Source organism: Chinchilla lanigera, unplaced genomic scaffold (genome assembly GCF_000276665.1).
Source record: "Chinchilla lanigera isolate Chin_1 unplaced genomic scaffold, ChiLan1.0 scaffold00098, whole genome shotgun sequence".
Lineage (NCBI taxonomy): Eukaryota > Metazoa > Chordata > Mammalia > Rodentia > Chinchillidae > Chinchilla > Chinchilla lanigera.
Genome location: NW_004955499.1, coordinates 5072832 through 5084073, shown reverse-complemented (window position 1 = coordinate 5084073; position 11242 = coordinate 5072832).

Below are 11242 nucleotides of genomic sequence, written 5' to 3'. Positions count from 1 at the left end.
GTACCGAGCGGGTCCAGTGTGGTGCGGGTACTTGAACCCAGCCATCCAGGCAGCAGAATCTAGCATCATGGAGGCAAGTTCCGAGACATTTGCACACCTTAATGCACTGCGTGCTGACTGCTGCTGTTCCTTTTTGATGAGACCTGTGGAATTTCATGTAGAATAAGACCAGCTTCTTCAGAAGATACATCTGGGCCATCACAGCTACCCCAGGAATTCTTGCTTGGCCTTATTCTCCTCCTTACTGTAACTTAATATTTGTGTGCAGAGTGATGTGTTAATTATCTCCAGAACTCCATTCTGTGACCCCTCAGCTGGATCCACAAGACATGCCCCATGACATACTGGTACGGTCCAATTTGTGAATGATGTGGATGCAGTGTTTTGAATGATTACAATAAGCCGAAGTGCTTGGTGTGGTGGTACAGGGCTGTAATCTAGCACCGAGGCAGGAGGATTATATGTCTGAGCTCAGGAGGAGCAATTTAGCAAAACCCTGCCTCAAACTAAACAAACAGAAGAAGGGCTGGGGAGCGAGCTCAGTGTGAAAGTCCTGATTCCTATCCCCAGTAGTGGAGAAACAAGAAAAGAAAAAGCCAAAGGATGCCAAAAAAGGAGAGGGAAGAAAACAATTTTGCAGGTGAGTGGATGAGAAATTCACTTAGGCAAAGAGATGATCCAGTCCTTAATTCTGTAATGATTTTTGCATAAAATCAGCCATATTATATTGTCCTGAAAATTAGGTAGCAGCCTATCCTTCACTTGCTTTTATGAGTTTGAAGCCAGGATCTGAAAGCGAGACGAGGACATTATAGCCATTTGCAAATGCAGCATTCCACCACATGTCCCTAAAATATTTCCCAGTTGTTGGGGCTTCCATTCTCAGGGTCAATATGCGTATCTGTATTTACAATTAAGATTTTGACAGTGTAAACATGACATCGCTATCCAAACTAACATATCATTAAGACACCATAAATTATAAACTGCAAAGGCCATCCTCAAAAGTTTGTGCATTATTTTAAACAAACTTTCACACACACACATGCAAAAGTTTACCTTGACATTTCAATCCATAAACTTGATGACAGTTGTACCAAATGCATCTTCCCTGGCAGAATGAGTAATCAGGATGACAATATGATAGTCAGTAAGGGGCGAGGGTAAGGATATTTGTAGGAGGGAATGCTGTATGTTTTTGGTCCCTGACAGTCTCTGCTTATTATCTTTCATGTAATTATTTCCACCATTGCAGAGGAATTAGATCCCACCTAAGGTGAACTGTTGTACTAGTCTCTCTTCCTTATCAGTTGACCCCAAACCAAAAATGGCATTGTCATACAATGGCCACGTCCACAAAAAGCCAATACATTACTTTTGTAATACAAGGACCCTTACTTGTGCAGGAAAACCATTTATAGGCAATAGCACATGCTAAGAATCTCGCCAAGCTCCCCTCTGTCTTTATGACCTCTGCGCGTATATGGAAGGTCATGCAAGCAGCCAGGGAACACCTACCCTGGCAATTCCAGCAGATGCGTTTTGTAGATTGGCTGCTGATTTTCCCAACAATCCGTCAGGCTGCCTCTCCAGTGGCTGCAGGCCACGCTCCCCGAGCTATTCCAAGGTCCAATTGCTGAAACACAGGACACATGAGCAGCCAGGTATGGACTGGATTTGAGGCACGGGGATTTCCCACTCACTTTGCTACATAGGCTGGCATCTGCCGGTGGGAGCACCAGCCCTCACCAAATGTTCTGGGGGCAGAAAGCCTCAGGGAAGCAGCAGGCTCCTCCTTGCACTGCCCCAGGGAACACAGAGCACTTTGCTTCTGAAATAGCAGGGAAAATGAACGTGTGGCCTTGGTGCTCATGATGGCGGTGCCATGCGTATTTCTCTGTGCATCACACGCGTGCACGCTAGTCACCATTAACCTGCCCTTGCAGACTGCTATCGTCGATGCCCAAGCATGAGATTTTCTTTACCTTTTGCAGTAGGTAATAATAGGGGGTTTGGGCAAACTGCTCAGCACAGCTCTGGCTTATGGGCGAGTTGTAAACAAAGTCCTGAATGCAGCTCAGCAGGCCTCACTTGAGCGCCAATGTTTGTGAAAAGGCTGAAGAACTATTAAGCTCCTCCAGTGTGGACCACGGAGACCTCATTACCTATCTCAGCATGGCGGCACTCCATTCAAATGGAAGCCAACCCCTCTGACTTCCAGAAAAGCTTGGGAAAATTAATTCACTTCTTCCACAAAGTCTCTGGAGCAGGCACAAAGCAGAACCACTTAAGCTTCTGGTCACCATATTCATCTCTGCACAATCCCTGCAGAACTTCAAGGGTGTCCATACCTCTGTCTTTCCATCTTACCCCAAACTCTCTTTTCCTCTCTCCCTCTCTCTCCCCCATCTCATTCTTCTCAGACACCCTCTGCCTTTTCATTATTATGTCTTTTGTTTTCTTCTAAGACGAATTCCTGAATCTTTAAAACTATACTTCACTCCTAGTCTTTCAGAAATTTTTCATATTGCATCTGTGTGTAATACCCTCATAAACAATACAGTTGCCCTCAAAAATGACCGGGTGACATCCTATCCTTTGGGGGCGCAGAGGCAGAGGGACAGAATTTGCATCAATTTCCATAGTTGCCTTTTCAAAAGAAATACAGCCTGAAGGTAGAACACCATGCTCCGTGTATCCAATGATAATCAAACACACTGCCAACACCGTGGTGAAACAAGCAGGATCTCCTTTATAGAAGATGCACTGGTGTTTTGTTGGGTAATTTTGCAGCAGCTGACTTTCTTCAGGCCATTCCAAGATGCCCGAAAAGCATTTGTTCAGCTCCTGGAAATTATCTTTGATTTGGAGTTGCGGAAAGACACTTAGCTCCAAAACACCTAAAGTGCACATGATAAGAGACACTAGAGATGACTCGTGAAAGTGCAGTGCCCTATTATTTTCCTTGTTTTTACTTTTAGCATTTAACAATGATCAGTAAATACCATAGATGCTCCACCCATGGCCAGTGTTGCTTTTCTTTTGGGGAAAAATATTCAACAGGTTTTACACGCACTTGTAGGTGAGTGCATGCAAAACAGATCACAGGTAGCACCTAGTTTTCAGGAGCTGTCTAGGAAATTTCAGTTGCCATGAGAAAATAAAGACCTGCTTTTTCTGTGGCAGCACAGCAGGTGGAATGAAATCTTTTCTCACTCTCTGCCTCCCTGCTGGCACAGGCTGTGTAACAGCAGGCACAGAAGTATGATTGCACGTGGACACAGAACCAGGGACTTGTAGCCCAGGTCTCTGCTGCTGGGGAGTGTGTGGCCAGATAAGGGAAGCTTGGCTGTAAGACAAGGGTGATCAAAATGTCCGGGGAGCAATTAAATTTAAAAAGAAGGGGCTGGGGATTTAGCTCAGCGGCAAAAGCGCCTACCTGGCATGCGCAAGGTCATGAGTTCGGTTCCCGGTACCGGAGAAAAACCATAAATTTAAAAAGAAAAGATCACAATAAAAGGCACATTGCTTTCTAGCCCCTTGAAAATACTACAGCATGTTTCAAACACAGTTATCCCATCATTCTTGACACTCTCTATTCTGGAGTCCTCTTTCCTGAGTGTCTTGGAGATGTGATCAAAAATACAGTGAATGCTAGGTCCAAGTGCCATCCAAGGGGAAGGCAGGCTTGTAAACACAGAACAGAGATACACAGGAAACAGGGATACGTTCAAATACTTCCTCAAATTAAATAGTCTGTTGTTTTAAAAATATTTCAATATACATGCTGATTTGTTCCATCAATACTACTAGCTTGTCTCAATTCCTTGAAAAGAAAGTTTTTGTGCTATCATCTATTTGCCTCTTTTTTGTAAGAATCTTCTTGGTTTACGTCTTGTACTCAGTAAAACTTTGAAGATAGTGATACACCATGTAATAAGTATTGTTATTCTCCTCTTATCTGGCGATGAAATATCAGGGTTCATTCATGCAAAAATATGACCTTGTGTCTTTCCCCACTTTAGTTACCAGATCTGGCAGTGTGACTACTGGCTTTTCCCCAAGGTCAGAATGACCGTGAAAAGTCAACTTTTGAATCCATTTGGGATACTGAGGCAGCCAAGACAGCACACCTAGAGACACTCAGGAAAGAGGACTCCAGAGCTGCTGCAGAAAGCAGCAAGAACCATGGGACCATTTGTTACTGACCCCAGGAACCGGGGCATCAGTGTGCTCAAAGAGACTCATGGCAGTGTGTCTTGTAGTGGAATATATTTTTAAAATTCACTGTGTCTTTCCATCCCACCTTGTATCTCAAGGTGTTTTTGACCATTCATGCTCCAAACAGCTTTGAAATCTAGGTCTTTTGATTATTCATTGGTCTATGCAGCCTGCCCAGCGCAGAGATTTTTTAAAGGGACTTACAGTTCTTGGTGCAATCTATTAGTTTACTTTTAGGATATTACTGGTTGGCTCTTGTAATAAAAACACATGCACTGTAACATAAACTGAAGTGATGTGCTTGTTCACTGCTTTATGCTGGGAGTGTGCAGGAAGCTGATGCTAATGGGAGTTTGGGAAGAGAGCAAAGCCCTCTGACTTGTACTCGGCAGGACTGATGGCTCCGAGGGAAAGACAGAAGCTGGGGCATCCCTCAGCGGGTGACGGCAGAACTCAAAACAAGAGACGACAATGGATGGGACCAGAGATACCATGCCAGGTTTCAGAAAGGGGCAGATCCTGGCAGGTGCATTTGCAACATGGAAGCAGTACTCTGGACTCCTATGAACATGCTCCTCCTGCATGATCCCAGAACACAGAAAAGAGCGCTGGTCCCTCTCACCCTGGCCCCAGTCACACAACCTGACACTGCAGCCTGGAGATTCCTGAACCGAGTGATGCAAACAGAATGTGGCGAACATCCAAGATCCTCTCTCTGTAACACTGTATCCATCTTGCAGCCCTGGACTTTCTCTGGCTGGTGTCTGCTGCAGGTGGTTCTGATGGGTTAAACGGGGTAGGTGAGGGTGTACCTGGATTTTCATTAATGATGGTTGAGTATTGGAACCAGCATTTCAAGAAAGGACATGAGCAGGAGAAACCAGGTCCTGGGGCAATAATGTTACAAGTTTACATCCCCTGTCCAGAACATAACTCCCCTGTACAAGAGAAATGTCTCTGCTTGTCATCCAGCCAGCTAGCTCCTTCTGCCCTCTTCCTTTCTATAACTCTCCATGCTATCAACCAGTGAGGAGGCACATTTCAGCTTATAGCTTCTGGCTTCCTCGCCAATGGGATGCTTAAAAATCTTCTCCTTTTGTTTGCAAAATCTTACTGCTATACTTTGGCTTGTATGATCATCAGATAGAATGCTGGATAACAACACCACACATAGCATCAGACCCTCTCCATACTGTTCCTTATGCATGCAGACTTATGAGAAAGTTTAATGTATAAAGGAAGTACAGTAAGAGATTAACATCAGTAAGTCATTACAAAACAGAATGACTAGAAAAATAACTCTAATGCAAATGTTATGGTTTGGGAGATATTCTGCAATGGGAACAATATAACACAGGACATATATTTTATGAGATTATTTATAATAGTCACCCAAAAATGATATACTAAAGAATGCAGGAAATCTGTCCACATGCTAAGATCAAGGAATCTAGCTGAGGGCCTGGATCCCACGATAATTTCCTCCATGAGTCCAGCTGAGGACCTAGAGCTCGTAACAATATCCATGCTCAATTGGAGGCTCAGAGCCCATAACAATGTCTCATGCAGGCCTGTTTCATGGATCTGCTCTGGGAAGGCCCAAAGGTCAGTGGTGGAATCTAGGAAGTCTGTGCCAGTGGGATGAAGGATCTGTGCTAGCAGGCTGAGGGATCTGCACTGGTGCCAGGAAGCAATGATCAGAAAAACCACAGCTCTGCCAAAAAGTACCACAGCCATTCTCAGCCACAGTGAAGTCCCAAGCTCCTCTGATGATCAAGATGGCCGAGTTCCCATCAGGGAAGCCAATGCAGCAAGCTTCTCGGGAGACTAGCAGTGTACCACCTGCCCCTCCGGAGCCAGGAAGTGATGCTCACAGTGAGGACCAGAGCTCCCCCAAAGTGAACCCAAGCTATTCTCAGTGCCAACAAGGCCCCGAGCTCCTTGGATGATGAAAACAGCCAAGTTCATCAGGAAAGCCAGCATGACAAGCTCCTCCAAAACAACCAACAGCTCCTTACAGCTTCTACCAGCTCCCAGCAGTCTCTCTCAGCTCCCAAAAGCCTCACTTCTTTTTCTCCAGTTTGGCCTCTTATGCTGCTGGCAACAATCCTCAGATGGGCCTCCCACATCCAGCACTGCACTTATTCAGTTCAGCTGTGGGTTATAAGTTGACTACCAGTTGTTAATCCACTACAGTAAGTTATTTAGAAGCTAGGCTGGGGATTTAGCTGCACAGCGCCTGCCTGGCGAGCTCAAGGTTGTGAGTTTGATTTCTGGTTCTGGAAAAAAAACAAAACAAAACTTTTCAGCTGTCTCTGGAAGCTTCCATGTAATGTTTGTGGACCATGTAGGAAGAAACTTTAGATAAAGAAAGAGCTACCATATATGACAAGCTAGTAGGGTAGGGACACACTAATGCTGCACGATTGGGATTTATGCGAGCATTTTGAAGTTCTGGAATTTTTACAGCAAAAAAGTGAACATTTGCTTATTGATTCCAGGCAAGAACATACACATTTAAGTTTTTGCTGTTTTAGCACCAAAGAGAGCAAGTTTATGCTGGACAAGTTCTGTGTCACCCTAGAGAACCAAAATGGAACTGCTGCATAAAATTTATCTAAACATTGATTTTAATAGATATATTTCATCTTAAATTGACACAGCAATGACACATAATTATGGAATAGATTTTGACATTGCAGTGCACGTACACAACGTGCAAAGATCAGATCGGTGTACCTGCCTTTGACGTCTCTCACAGACATTTATAGTTTTTTACCTTGAGAATATTGAAGTCCTTTCTGCCACCTGTTTTGAAATATTCAATTTATTACTGTTGACCATAGTCACCCTACTGAGCTACAGAACATTTAAAGTCGTCCCCTTCATAAAAGCAAATTTTGACTCAATATTAAAAGAAGGTTTTTAAAAATAAATGTTACTTCTGAGTGGCAGGTTGCACTGTATTATGTACTAGCTTTCTACGTGCTCTGAATATTCTAATGCTCCTAAACACCCCAGGTGAAATGCCCCAACCTGCCTTACGTAACCTCCTTTCTTCATGTTCATTGTGTTTTCTACATTTAAAACATTTATTTTCTTGATTCAATTCCGTACTAGTTATCAACCTTTTAGGGACGGAAATCCATTATATCTTACTTATCGCTGTGCTTGTAGCATCGAACTCAATTGCAAGTACATTAAGTTCCTGGAAAAAAAAAAAAAATCTTTGGACTAGGAACACAGAGGTAGTGCAGGAAATTCTGCCGAGGGTATTTGATGAATTTAAAAATCCTTTCAAACTTTACCATTCCCGCTCTTTAAACCCAGCAAAAGAGACGGATGTTAACCCACCATTATGAGTTAGGAGCTGTGAATGGACACGCAAGTTGATCTAAGTCGATTCAGCTCTGCTTTCCAGGTTTGGCATTCCTGGTTTATGTTGTGACTGGCTGGCTGCTTGTGGCATGGATTAGGGTTTAGATATCCTGGAAATATCCATGGCCAGCACCATGGTTTAACCAGCTTAGTCCCTTGGCAGAGGACTGCAGTGCCGGCAAAACGTATTCCCACGGCAGGAAATCTCCCAAATCCATAACCCCACATCTCCACCTTGGCTGTAAAAGGATGGCAAAACCGACACACACTTACTGTTCTCATTACGTTCTCTCTAATTTCATTTCTGGCCACAGGCCTATTTCCTTGAAATATATATATATATATATATATATATATATATATATACAGGATCGATTGGATCTCATATTCTAAAAGTAGAGCCTTTGAAGAAAAAATCACTCATTTTGTTTGGAAAAATTAAACCAAATCTCAATCATCATTTTCAGGATTATTACATGAAAGAACCATTTTCCTATACCAATCCCACCAAACACAGGTAGTTTGGGGTGGTGCCGGGGGAGACCTCGGGTCTAAGCATTAGCTGTTGTATTTTGTTTTTGCATCTCCCTGTGCCTAGATAGAGAGATTTACCTTGAAACTTGATTAGGAAGAAGTTGTCCAAATTCTACCTTTGTTGTAGTTTTAAGCATTTCATGACAGTCATCATTTAATTCTACCTCCGCTTGGTAAATCAGTCTCCATGGACAAACATGATGGGAAAAACTAAGAGTGAATTGAATGTTACTCACATACCAAGGACTTTTTATCTCTCTCTCTGTGTATGTCTCTGTCTCTCTTTGTCTGTCTCTCTATCTGTCTCTGTCTCTTTGTCTCTCTCTCCCCTCTTTCCCTCCGTTTCTCCTCCTTTCTTCCCAGATGAACTTTTCCCATAGCACTACATGGATAACACTTTAGATGTATTTTGTTGACTTAATAACTTACAGGGAATGATCAAAACATCCAGTGAATATTTACATTTTTAAAATGTAGAGGAACTATTGCTATGAATCCCCCTTAAAATGCTTCTTTCTTTGCACACCCTCATCCCATTGTTCTTGCCACTTTCTGAAGCAGTTCTGGATCTCGTCTCTCACCAGAGTCTTTAGGAGCTGTGATTAAAACTGCAGTGAAGGATACTTCTTCTTTTTTTTTTTTTTGTCTTTTCTTCCGGTACCAGGAATGGAACTCACGACCTTGCGCTTACCAGGCGGGCGCTTTTGCTGCTGAGCTAAATCCCCAGCCCCTGAAGGATACTTCGGAGTGCCATCAATAGAAAGGGAAGAGTGATAAAACATGTGCTATCTATCCACAGTGGAGCACGGCTCAGCCATAATGAAGAAGAAATTTGAGTCATTTGTAAGAAAACAGATGCACCTTGAGACCGAAGGTTAAATAAAACAGACAAAAAGGTGCCATATCACATGGTTTCTCATATGTAAAAACTCAAAGTATAAATCATTCAAAGAGCAAGAAGAGATGATAAGAGATAAGGAGGTAGACCGTATGAAGATCAAAAGGGGATCTGAGGACAGCGGAGACAGGAGGGTGGGCAGGACAAGAGGAAACAAAAATGACTAAGTTGCTAGATGTATGTTCACCAATTCCTCAAGATAAATGTCATTCTTATGTATTCCCAACCTATACCAATAAATAAAACTACAGAAAAATGATGTAAAAACTCGGGGAAAGATCATGACACTGTGTTCTGATCCATGCTTTTCACCCAGTCTGACACTGTGTGACTTCTGGCTTTTCATCAAAGTCAAAATGGCCATGAAGGGTTAACACTTTGAACTGATTTGAGACTTCAAGGCAACCACCACAGTGCAACTCAAGATACTGATCCACCTCCCTAAGGCGGGGAAACACATTCAGCAGAAGGCAATGCCTGCGAGATCAAGGGAGGAGGTGAAGTTTCCGATGAATTAAGGTCCCCCAAGAAGGGACATTTCTTGGGAGATTCAGCATACCCAGCGATGACCCAGCTGTCATGATGAATCATCCCAGCGTGCCATAGTATTCTCAGTCCTCAAGTGCCGCCTGTGTCTCCTTCAGCCTGTGCCTGTCCTATTCCTGCAGATCTACAGTCATCTCAGTGAGACGTCTCCTTCTGTGCTCATCTCAGAACCTCTTGTCTTTAGATTGTCTTGCTGACCCCAGCAGCTTGTCTGCCCTGTTGTAGAGTCAAGTGGATCTTCGCACACAGAGAGCTATCAGAAACGCTATGTGTCTGGTGGCTAAAGGTTGGAGGGTTTAGAAGAGAAAGACTTGTCTGCTTCCAAAGATAAAATCTCGGGAGCTTGCTGATAATATTTACGTAGCACTTCAATGCCAAAGCGCAAAGCTTTTTCCTCACATAATGACATAAAGGGCTGGCATCAAAACATTTCTCTAAAATGGCCAACGGGTGTCTATTATCCTCATTTTTTTCCCACAAAGGAAACCAAGATAAAAGGTTTAAGTGGTTTTACCCAGAGGGAAGCAGGAGATATTAGAGGAAATGTCAGAAGTAGAAGAAAATCACTCAATTTGTACTCTGATGCTGTTAACATTACCCAACTTCCTGAAATAAATGAATACTGTCATGTGTGTATATATATATATATATATATATATATAAATTACACACACACACACACACACACACACACACATACACACGTGTGTATACCACAGGTGCCAGATACTGCGATACTTATTTCAAAGCACAAATGACTCAATGAAACCATACGTTTGTGCTAATCTGAGTGCTAACCTTGGCATAAGCCACCACCTATGAATGAGATCCTAGGAAACACATCTTTTTCTAGGGGATCTGTAGCATCCAGCAGTGGTCTCTTTGGAGGCTGGGGTCTTCTGATGAAGAGACCCTCCACTTCCCTGCTTCTTTCAACCCCCCCCAGTAATTCAGCAGGTAGAGCGATGCTGACTTAGAACTGAAAGTCTCTCTGGTGCAGAATGAGAAGTTCAGATAAGGAAAGTGAATACTGATATTATCACAAAAGGCAGGGGTGCGGGGCGGCCACACAGCAAGGAAGCTGTACAGCACGTGAGGTGTGATTCTCAGCATAGCGTCTTTGTCTTGCCCATTCCTATAGGGCTAAGCTGACTTTCTACAAATAACTATGCCTCTGACTGGTACAATCAGGGTCTCAGCCTTTATTTCTAGAGTGAGCCAAGGTTTGCAGGAGCTGTGGCAGGTGTAAAAGTATGCAAACATCCTACAAAGGGCAGCCCATTCCGGTACATCCTGTTATAAGGAAGCATGCAGTTATCTCTGTTATAATCGGCACCCAGTCATGCCCTATGCTGCCTATGCGTCCCTAACTGTCCTACAACCTTGTTCCTAGAACGTAGGTGCTTCCTTGGTTCCTTTCCAAATGATATATTTCAGTCTTGAACTTTTCAGCGATCAAAAGTATTGCTCATTGCAAGGTCGTGAGTTCGGTTCCTGGTACCGGAGAAAAACCAAAAAAACCAAAAAAAAAAAAAAAAAAAAAAAAAGTATTGCTCATTTCTCTCGATGAGAGAAAACAAGGTGTGACCAGGACAGCCCCAGATGGACCCCAGGAAGGATCAGACAATGAGGAAAAGCTGTCTAGTACATGGAAGGCTGCTGCTT